This window comes from Halichoerus grypus, chromosome 3, assembly GCF_964656455.1.
Source record: "Halichoerus grypus chromosome 3, mHalGry1.hap1.1, whole genome shotgun sequence".
NCBI classification, from domain to species: Eukaryota; Metazoa; Chordata; class Mammalia; order Carnivora; family Phocidae; genus Halichoerus; species Halichoerus grypus.
The window spans coordinates 22,284,736-22,294,968 of record NC_135714.1 but is presented as its reverse complement, the minus strand read 5'-3'; the positions used below and the strand labels follow the sequence as shown (position 1 = coordinate 22,294,968).

The following is a 10,233-nucleotide window of genomic DNA, read 5'->3' as shown; positions in this document are numbered from 1 at the left end:
TACCAAATTTTATTCTCAAATTTCTTTTCCCAATTCCAAATGAAAATCAGTTGTGTATTCATTGATTTTAAAGATAACTATTTTGAAAATCTTAGTAAATTTGCTGTATTTGAAAGCATATTGCATGCACTTGATGAGGGGATCCTATGCATTATAACCAAAACTTTCAAGAAATGTAAAAACTATTTTTATATATATGCTTTCTTATTTTTAACCTTCATAATATTGAAGATTATAATTGCTTCTATTCTGAAGTTTCAATTCCTTCGGAGATAATTTGGTATATGAGAAGTCTGACTCCTAGTTAGAAACCTACATGTAATTTTTTTGGCTTGATCATAGGCAATTACAAAAGACTTTATTTGGAAGGCGGTGGGGGGGACTAGGGGGGCCAGTTATTCTTCTCATATCGGGTTTGGTGCACAACCAGTGTATCACCATCTCTGAAGAGAGTTGCAGTCAAAGAAATAGGCCCTCATGGATTGCCATACTCTCTTCCATACTTGCAATTTTAGTCCAGGTGCCTTCATCCTTAGGTCTCTTTATATGAGGCCATGGGAATAGGTCTTCTTGAGACTTCCTGAGGTCCCCTTATGATGGAGAAGGGAGAAACCTTAAGCTCAGCCCCACTCTGCCTCAGTATCCAGTCTTTTCCACTCCTACCTCTTCCCTCTGCCAATTCCCCATAGTCCATAAAACTGCTGTAGCCTTTTGTTCACGGCTCCCTCAAAAGTAAAACAATCCCCATGTATATGCTGATCCATATAACCTTTAATCAGTATACCATTCAATGGGAGAAAATGGAGTTGGCTTTTCTTTCCATTTTTTTTTTTTTATTGACTCTTGCTTATACTATCAAAGTAAGTGACTAAAAGCTTAATACTTTATGGCTTGTTGCTTCAATTGGCCATTCTGACATCTGGCAGTTCACTGTCCCTCCCTACTCAGTTGAGCTCCTGACAGTAAAGTCATATCCCTCTCTAGTTTAAGAGATTATACTCTTTGGCTTTGGCAATAATCATGATTAATTATTTGGTTCTTATTCTGGGACATGGATTTTCCCCTGCCTTCAGCAGGATCTTTGGATCTTTGGATCTCAAACCTGGACTGAAATTAAGCGCACTACTTCTCTGGCTCTCAGGCCTTCAAACTATGCCATACATTTTCTTGAGCTTCTCCAGCTTGTGATGGGCAGATGGTGGGACTTCTCAGCCTCCATAATCAAGTGAGCCAATACTTTATAATAAACCCCTTCAGATAAACAGATATAGTGGATAGATGGAGAAATAACATAGATATATATCTCCTAATGGTTTTTTTCTCTGTAGAACCCCAGCTAATATAGACTATTTAGTGATAATTCACTATGGACCTTCTGCTAATATTTAGCACACCTGAGCACAGCACGCAGAACATTGACATTAAAAGTTTGCCTACTGGCACTTCTCTGTTTCAGCTCCAACATGTAAAAGAGCTTGAAAATTGTTATTGCCATCTGTTATGAGCTGAATCGTGTCCCTCAAAATTCATGTTGAAATTCTAACTCCCAGTACCTCAAAATGTGACTATATTTGGAGATAAAGTAACTAAGTTAAAATGAGATCATTATGGTGGGCCTTAATCCAATATGACTGGCTGGCATCTTGTATGAAGAGGAAATAACAGATACATGCAGAAGGAAGACCATGTGAAGACTCTGGGAGAAGACAGAAGATGGCCATCTAGAATCCAAGGAGGGAGGTCTCTGAAGAAACCGACCCTTCCGACACCTTGACTTCAGACTTCTAGTCTCCACAACTGGGAAAAAATAAATTTCAGTTACTTAAGCCACCCAACTCTGCAATACTTTGTCATGGCAGCCCAAACAAATCAGTACACCATCTTTACAATAAGAGAAAGCTGGACAAACCAACACTCGAGGACTTTTCTCAGACTTATCAATAAAATGAGATTGCAGGGAAAACTGCAACCTGAAATCTAGAAAGCTAGAGGACCCCAGAGAGTAGTAGCTGAAACTGGCTTACATGGAGGAGAAACTGTTAGAACCATAAACAGTAGAAACACTGAAACTCTTGGGAGTCTTAGTCTTCTTGCCACACACACACTTACCTCCCCACATCCTCCACCCTGCACACACACACACTTTCCTGAGCTTGGCCTCCAGGAATAACCCAGGCTTTCAAGTGTGGGCTGTATATGGCAGCTTCTTTTCAGAGAATGCACTGTGGAAAGGGGCAAAAAGGAGTAACTTTATCATAGAGAAACCTGACAAAAACATCTCAGCGAGATGCTTAACATCAACAGTGATCCCACATTGATAGTATATACCTTTGACATGCGGTAAAAATGGCACTTTAAGTCTGTGGCTTTCTCCCCAAAATCCATAACCTGAGTCTGACCATGAGAAAAATATCAGACAAATGCCAATTGAGGGACATTACAAAATATCTGACCAGTCATCCTTGAAACTGTCAAAGTCACAAAAAACAAAGTAAAGTCTAAGAAAATGTCACAGCCAAGAAGAGTGTGAGAAGACAAAATACTAAATGCAATATGATATCCTGGATGGTATTCTGGAACAGAAAAAGAACATCAGGGAAGAATAAGGAAACATCAGTAAATACAGACTTTAATTAATTTGTAGAAAGTGCTTGCTTGATATTTGCTCATGGTTGTCCCTCCTTCTCTCTCTTCATATATATAAAATATAGTAATATACATTATTGTTTATATTCTATATTGTATTTTATATAATATTTATATTATGTTACATATAATAGGTATACGCATATGTGCACATTCACATACATCAAAAATACATCTAAACAATACAGAAAGATATAAAGATGTAAGTGTAAAAAGTGAAAAGTAATAGTCTTCCTACCTTCCCTCCCTGCCCCTATTCCCACCACATTCAGTGTTTTGTGTTTCATATAAGGATTCATATCTACATGTTTTTACAATTTTTAACAAATCAGATTCTACGACATGTATTGCTATGAAACTTGCTTTAATTTGCTTAAAAATAAAAACAAATTTGTTTACTTGTCATTCTACTAGTTAGTACATACAGGATGAAGAATATGTTTTCTTCGTTTTTGTGATCTTAACCCTTATAACAGTGTTTGGCATGTAGTAGGCAGTCAGTAAATATTTTGTTGAATGAGTAAATAGATAATTTGCATTTGTCAAAGAAAACTCACCCACTGATCATTTAAATGAATGCCGTAAGAGACACTAACTTATTTTGGAGCTGAAAAGTAAATTAAGATTTTTCAAAATAGAGAGCATTCATGTGAATTTGTAGGCTTTTTTTTAAATACATATATTTGGATTTTTAAAGTTCAATATCTGGACACATAAATGAGATAAATTAACCACAGACTAAATGAGAATTTTGAACCAGTTGGTTCCTTTTTTCCCTTTCGCATTATTTTCTGAGTACCACTTTTTAAGCTACATGCAGAGAAGGAAAATATGGATTTTTAAAATCATATTTAGGTATAATCCTCACATTTAAAAAAAATCTTGGTAGAATTCCATGGACTATGAAAATTTAGCATTCTCATAACATTTCTGCAATTTCCCAGTGCACTTATATTCTCATAGTTTTCTCTGGCTTCTTGATAGGAGTATGTTCTGCCTGTTACATAGAATATGCCCAGGTGTGAAATTCAGCACCTACTTCATATTCCACAAAACATTAATGCCTACACTACATAGGAACATATGGCAGGATTTAAAGAAGACCTGAAGTGGCATAGAGATGTGGTTTACTTGATATCCGCAAATATTTTGAAATGTGAACTGGAGTCGTCACAATTCTTAATAATGTCTGTTGGCTTTCACTCAGTGCATTGAGTGGGAAGGACAGTGATAATTCACTGTCCCTAATATCACCCTGTTTCAGTTTCCCTCAATCTTGCAGGCTCCCTCTACTACCCAGAAAACCTTCATTCTTTGGGTAAAACACATCTCTCTCATGTTGTAAACAGAGAAGCCACAAACATATCTTTTTCAACTGACCCCCAACCAACATAGCCCTTGAAGCCCTATCTCCCAAGTTAATAACCTATCAAGGTACTTTTATGTCCCCCCAAATAAAGAGAATTCCCTAATTGAGAGAAACTGCCAGTTGTTAAAATAATTATGAAATAATAAAACTGTCACTGCATCCTTATACCAAAAATAAATAACAGTGAAATAGGGGTATGTTTAAGAAGGAAAGTAAGAGTAAATTGGGTAGAATTAAGAAGTAGTAATATCAAATGCAAGTGAGAAGCCATAGAGTCAAGAAGGGCCAGTCCAATGCGTGTTGAGACTCTCACATAATAAAACACCTTTCACAGAATTCTTGATTTGGTCCAAAAAACATCTGCCTTTGGGAGGACAGGAATTGAAATAGTGCTTTACTATAGCTGTCTTGATAAATTGTCTTTACATCTTTCTTTGTTTTGTTTTTTTTTTAAGATTTTGTTTATTTATTTGAGAGAGAGAGAGGGAGGGAGAGTGAGAGGAAGAAGCAGACTCCCCGCTGAGCAGAGAGCCCGATGTGGGACTTGATCTCAGGATCTCAGGATCTCAGGGTTCTGAGATCAAGACCTGAGCTGAAGACAGACGCTTAACTGACTGAGCCACCCAGGTGCCCCTCTTTCTTTGTTTTTATTGAGATATAATTGACATATAAAATATATTAATTTCAGTTGTTCAGCATAATGTTTTGATATTTGTATATATTGCAAAACGATCACCACAGTAAGTCTGATTGATAATTTTTTTAGTTTAATAAATGGCATACATAAATTAACTAAAAATCCTCCAGAATGACAGTCCTAGTTGACATCTTTCAAAGTGACATTGCAGTGATAAGGGCTCTAATGACACTTTTTACTCAAGGTCTGACTCTAAAATCCTAGCTGTAAGATCCTGCATTTGTCCTATCAAGTTCTCTTTACAAGTAGAATTTCAGTCTCCTTTAATTGGCTTTCTGATGACAGCTCTGCCTTTTCTGAACATTGCTTGGTAGGCGTAAAACTGCATTTGATTAAGAGAAAGGAAATGCTTTTCTGCATTTAATGTAAAAGCAAAAGTTAAATTTCAAATTCTACCTAAATATTCAATGTCAAGAAATATACTTTTTTAAACATTTTCTAGATATTTAAAGGCCATCACAAATGTAGATATTTTGTCCCCAGTATTGCATTTAGTGTTTCTTTTATTGTGTTTTCAATCTGTGAATATTTTTTATATTTTCTGTTTTCCTGAAGAATGGTATCTCTAAATAATTTTAAATATCTATAGACAAGCATTAATACATATTTATACATATATAAAGCCCAACATTCATATCTTAACCTTTTCAAAACCTGCCAGCTATTGGTGAATGTGTGTTTTATTCAGTCAACCTCATCGTTTTCTTGTTTTATGCCCAAGGCTTAGTTAGCACTTGGAGTTTCAAAGCATCAAGCTTTAATGTTTTTAACTGATGTGAAATTTTTGTTTGAAGATTTTATTTTGCAAACTTCGACTTTTCTCATATTTTTCCTTGTTCATAATCACAAAGCTATATAAATCTTTGTAAATTAATAAATACTGTTACTTATTCAAACCCCAATACGGAGTGGGGAATTTTTCAAAGCATAGGGGAAAAAAACTCTGCTTAATGCATGTAGATTTGTTTAACAATCGTTTTTTTCTTCTTTTAATACATTTCAATTTGAAAAGATAATTCATGCAAATGAAGAGCTGACTGCAAAGAACTACTAGGGTATCTATAATTAAGTTTAGGAGGAATTTCTGTTTTCACAGCTTTATGATTGTTATTCAAGTCAACAAATACTTTATAGAACATGATTTTCTTTCACTTCAATTCTTTATTTTAAGAAAGTTAAGGAGAAACTAGAATACATTTAAAAATCTAGTTCTTATTTTCAGGTGCCCACAGCGTGGGGAACGGTCATGAAATGTGATTATGTCAAGTAACAGCAAGTAAAACACACCACTGCTGCTTTTTCACTATCCGTGCATGTGTCAACATAATAAAAAAAAAGGCAAATAATGTTTTCATATTTTTATGGAAAAAAATTATCTTCAAACCACCAGGAATTGTCCCAGGAACTCCTGGTGTTCATGAACTACGCTTAAGGACTATTGGTTTAAAACAAAAAGTACTTATGGAAAGCAAGGGCAACAATCCATCATATTCCAGAGTCTACCTCTTGATCTTGGATGTCAGATGATCTCCACAGGCTTTTGTACTGATACAAATAATATAACGTCAGATGGAGACTACTATCAAGAAGAGTCAGAGTAGGTAAGCATTTTCCTTATGGTCCTTCCAATGTCATAGGATTGGTTATGTTGTGGGCCCATCATGACCCACAGGTACTTTGACTGGGATTTTAAGAACTCTGGAATCATACTTACTTCTCATCAGCCCTAGAATTTTCCATAGCATAGTTTGCCCCTGTGATTTCACTTTTGTCCTAAATTATTTTTATCGGCTTTAGTCCTTATAAACTTTTAGGAAGTTTTATGACCCATAGAATGTATTCATAAATATTAATAAACTGAGCTTTATGAGACATCATTGTGCCACATGCACATCTGAAATTTGATATTATAAAACTCAGAAATATTATAGATTGATATCAAATAGAGGAGATATTTTATAACTTTGCCAAATCATGTCTTTTTTTTTTTTAAGATTGTATTTACTTATTTGACAGAGGGAGAGAGAGTGCAAGCACGGGGAGCTGCAGAAGGAGAGGGAGAATCAGGCTCCCACTGAGCAGGGAGCCTGATGTGGGTTCAATCCCAGGACCCTAAGATCATGCCCTGAGACGAAGGCAGACGCTTAACTGACTGGGCCACCCAGGCGCCCCACCAACTCATCTTTTTCATACAGGGTCTATTTAAATCTAAATCCTAGACACATGTTTATTTACAAAACATAGTAATTCTTTTCAAAAATTATATCCATAATATAAATTATTAGCATTCAAAGTTTTTCTGACTAGAAGAGACCTTAGGAATGAATATTGAAAAGTTAAGTAAAGATTTTTTTTCCTTTTTTTTACTTCTTAGTTCATTGCTACATCTATTGTAATAGTAGGCATCTATATTGTAAATACTAAGAAAAATTGACATGAAATACAAGGATGAGGAAGCTCTAAAACAGATAAAATGGAGATTCTGAAATTCCTTCATGGAGAGAACCATGGCACATGAGGATTAGTAGGAAACATAAAAACAAGAGGTGTGTCCATATCATAGGATTCAATTTGTATCTTTAAACCAGTATGGACTCCATTATCTAGCTAATAGGTGTTTAATTGTTTTCTGAGCTTTTGTTAAAACTGATATTGTGCTCTTTACATTTTTTTTCCTATTCATCTCATAGCTAACAAAGACATCATGTTTGTATTCTATGCATCAGAAACTCAGTGCCTCATCCTGATCCTTGACAGCCCAGGAATTCTACTGAACAACATATTCAAGACTACTTTTCATTTACAGAGCCCCAGGCTTACCATATTCCCTGCCATTCCCCTTCAATTGTTTCAAACTCTTCTTTCCTCCTTACCCACCTCAAAATCTTTCCAAAATTGTTGGTTTTATATATCACCTTTGATGATGTTTACAAAATTGTTCTGGCTGATACTCTTTTTGCAATATTAGTGCTCACTCTGGCAGCACCTATACTAAAACTGGGGTGATACATAGAAGATTAGCATGGCCCTTGTGCAAGGATGACACACAAATGTGTAATGCGATAGTTAAGCCAGTGTTCAGAGTTGATATTTGCATCTAGTGGACCCAAAGACTTAAATGCAGAAGGAACCATCACTTAGTTGAATAGTGTGAAATAAAATTTACTTGACTTGAAATTCCAACACCAGAATTCAAATATAATCTTCACTACTTAAAATATGTGATCTTGAGTAAGATGATCCCCCAAATTATTTTCTTCATCTGTAGCAGGAATAGAATATTCTTTCCAATATATCATTTTCAATGATTAAAGTATATCATATTAAAATGTCTGACAATTTAAAAATACCCCATGACTGTGAATGGAATCTGATTATTTCTTTCTCATTATCTTTTGCTAGTTATTCTTTTTCTCCCAACTCTCAAATGTGCTCTGCCCTTGGACTTCTTCAGATTATTTTTCCTCACTTGGAAGTTTATTCCGACTGACTTAAAAATGTTATCCAATGTAATGACATTGATACAAAATATATGATGATAATAATCATCCCAAACTTTACATCTTCAGTTTGGATTTCCCTTGAAATTTCAAACTTGTGTATCCAGTTGTCTATATGATATCTCTACTTATCCCCTCTATTTATCTTATTTTGAGCACTCAAGATTAATGTGACCAAAATTGGAATATCGATCTTTCCCTCCAAACTTTCTCTTATATAGCCTTTCCCATTTTGTTAATGGGAATTCTATCTTTTCAGTTGCTCTGGAGGAAAAAAACAAACACACACAAAAAAGCCCTTGAAATCTTCTTTGCTTTTTCTCACATCCTACCGATCAAGATAATCTGCTGCCTCTATGTTCATAATATATTAGAATTTGACCATTTCTATTGACCCCACACAAACACCCAGAAACAGGCCATTATCATGTCTCATTAGCCAGCTAATGCTAATGTTCTCGGTTGCCAACAGACTATGCTCTGTAAAGCTACCAGATGACCCCATTGAAACAGTCATATCACTTGATCCTTTTGTGCAGACCCTTTAACACCTTCCTATCCCAGTCAGAGTAAATTCCAAAATTCTGATGATAGCTTACTTGTTTTTTATCAGCAGATTAGGCATGCTTCTGAACCAAAGTCATTTCTTTGTTTTCTCCACTGTCTTTATACACTTCTTTGATATTTGTGAGTGGTTTGCCCCCATACCTGCAACAGGATGATGCTAAATTCTTTCTTAGTTGATTATTTTTTTTGTTTTTTTTGTTGTTGTTTTTAAAGATTTTATTTATTTATTTGACAGAGAGAGACACAGCGAGAGAAGGAACACAAGCAGGGGGAGTGAAAGAGGGAGAAGCAGGCTTCCCGCGGAGCAGGGAGCCCAATGCGGGGCTCGATCCCAGGACCCTGGGATCATGACCTGAGCCAAAGGCAGACGCTTGATGACTGAGCCACCCAGGCACCTCTCTTAGTTGATTCTTTAGTAACGAATAAAATTGCCCCTCATCACACACATACTTCCTATTTTCCTTTCTGTCTCTATTTTATTCACCATTGCACTTATCATCAATGAATATATTATATACTTTCTTTATATTCTGCTTTACTCAAGCATAAATGTGATATTCAGGAAGCCAGGGATTTAGTCAGTTTCATTCACTGCCATCTCCTCAGTGCCTAACATAGTTTCTGGTACTTAATAGACATTTTCAAATGAAAGAATGAGTGGGTGACTTGAATTTATGAAGAAGATAAAAATCCCACATACCAAATGCATATCAGATTATTCCCCTTCTACTTATTTTTGTAGTAGTTTGTGCAGTTCTTTATTAAGAGTTGTTAATAATCATAGCATGATGAAACTGGAGTAAAAATTGGGGGTAGTTATGAAAAAAATCAGTAATGAGTGATGTTCATCTTTGAAAATATTTTTCTCTAAGTGTGGATTGATATAAGGTTAAACCTATTCCTTTGGCGCTCAAACATTATCAGGGGTGATTTTCGTAGCAATAACATAATCAAAATACACATACCTTTTAGGTTTTCTGGCTATGTAAATATACATTGACCATCTCAAAAATGTAAAAGAAGGTAGTATCTTTCATTATCTGACTAAATTACTGCTCAGCAATTCTCTTAACCAAAATATAGACACACACACACACACACACACACACACATACATACACATTCTTAATTATATTGGTCAATGTAAAATAAAAAAAAAATAATCCTTGCTTTTAACCTTTGTTAAATTTTGGGTGTGTGAATAATATACTTACTTTTTCTTCTATATACAAACTCTACACTCCCTTCAAAGATATGTTTAAGGATTGCATATTAATTATTTATTTAGTATATATGGACACAACACTGTTGCTAATAAATAAAGATTCAGGCAGAAGTATGTAGCTTCCACACAAGATGCACAACAAACACTTTAGTGATCATATTTGTAGAAGGAATATATTTCCAAGAAAATGTACTCTAAAAAAACTGCTCAAAAACCTCTTCCCAGATTT

General features: G+C 35.2%; 1 non-coding gene across 1 annotated transcript; it reads left to right on the top strand.

The window, feature by feature from the left end:
* Window positions 1-7,679: 7,679 nt before the first annotated feature.
* On the top strand, window positions 7,680-7,782 carry LOC118555347 (U6 spliceosomal RNA). Its single transcript, XR_004926931.1, has one exon. It is a non-coding gene; the product is annotated as a U6 spliceosomal RNA (small nuclear RNA).
* Window positions 7,783-10,233: the final 2,451 nt, after the last annotated feature.